Source organism: Octodon degus, unplaced genomic scaffold (assembly GCF_000260255.1).
Source record: "Octodon degus isolate 3935 unplaced genomic scaffold, OctDeg1.0 scaffold00302, whole genome shotgun sequence".
Taxonomy (NCBI): Eukaryota; Metazoa; Chordata; class Mammalia; order Rodentia; family Octodontidae; genus Octodon; species Octodon degus.
The window spans coordinates 1,067,083-1,068,906 of NW_004524878.1; positions in this window are offsets into that span (position 1 = coordinate 1,067,083).

Below are 1,824 nucleotides of genomic sequence, written 5' to 3' on the forward strand. Positions count from 1 at the left end.
AAACAAATAGCAATGAGACAGTTTCAAATCAAATCGGTAGGACAGTTTCAATAATTAACACACTGCATACATTCTTCTTAGTGGTTAATTGCTGTATAGATTTATTTTTGTTCCATGGGTCTATGTGCCTGTTTTCATGTCACTGTGATACTGTTTTAATTACTGTAGCTTTATGATATAATTTTAAATCAGGAATTATGATGAATCCAACTTTTCTTTCTTGCATTATTTTGGCCACTTGAGGTTTTTTTTTTCTTGGTAGTTCCACACTAATTTTAGAACTCTGTTTCTATTTCTGGAAAGAATGCCATTAGAGTTCTGAAAACAACTGTGATAAATATGTATGCTGCTTTAGGAAACATGGGCATTTTTCACAATATTAATTCTCCCCTTACGTAGACATGGATATCTTTCCATTTGCAGTATTTTAGTTCCTTTCATTATTTTTTTTAGTTTGCAGTGTAAAATTATTTTGGCTAAATTTATTAATAGTTTTTTAATGTCATCATAAATAGAGCTGTTGTATTCATTTCTTTTCCAGATATATCATTATTCATGTATAGAAATCTTACTAATTTAGGGGTTGAATTTTTATTTCAAAACTTTCCCAAATTCATTTATTAATCCTAACCATTTTTATAGAATCTCTGAGGTTTTCTATATGTAGGATCTTCTTAGCTATAAGGGAATGAAATTATTTTTTCTCTCTGATTTGCATGCCTTTTATTTCTTTTTCTGGAAAGACTGTCTCTGGTTTGTTCAATCTATGTTGAATAGAACAGGCGAGAGTGCCTTTTGTCAAATCTTAGTGAAAAAGATTTCAGTTGTTTCTCATTGGCTATAGTATAACTATGGGTTTCTTGTACCTTTCTTATGTTGAAAAACTTTCCTCTTGTACCTGAACTGATAAGATTTTTTAATCAAGAAAAAATGCTAAATTTTGTCATACACTTTCTCTCCACCACTTGAGATTATCATATGATCCTTACCTTTCACTGTGTCAATTGGACATAGCACACTGGGTTTTCAAATGTTAAGCCAGCCTTGTATGCCAAAGTAAAGCCCACTTGGTCACAATATACAATAATTTTGATGTTTTGTTGAACTCAGTGTGCCAATATTTTATTAAATATTTTTGTACTGATATCAGAATTACTGATTGTAGTCTACTTTTCTTTTGTCTAGCTGAGGTATCAAAGTGATTTTTGACCTTACAAAATGGATTTGGAGATATTTTCCTGTCTTCAGTTTTTTGAAAGGGTTTAAGAATTGATGATGATATTATTCTTTGAGTGTTTGGTATAATTCAGCTGTGAAACCATGATATGGTCCTGTGATTTTCTTCACTGCAAGATTTTTAATTACTTCCTCAACTCTATATCATAACTAACCTAAAAAATGAGCAAAATCTACCCCCAAAATTTCCAAATAAGACAAGATAGCCAACAGGCATGTGAAAAGGGTACTTCACAACATTAATTATAGTAGAATGCAAATGAAATCCATAACAAGATATCACCCTATTATCCATAAGGATAACTGGTTTGTTGTTTGATTGTTTTAGTTAGTTAGTTTGTTTAATTTCATTTATTTGTGTGTGTGTGTGTGTGTGTGTGTGTGGCCAGCTCAGCCCACCAGGGGGAGGGGCTGGCTAGCATGTGGTGCTGGGGGATTGAACCATGGTCCCTGTGCTTTGCTAAGCTTGTTCTAAGTAGGTGCTTTAGACCACTGAGCCATCTCACCAGCCCCTTAGTTTGTTTTTAGTACTAGTGATGATCCTATGACTTTCACACTGAGCTACATCTTCATCCCCAGCCCTTCTAA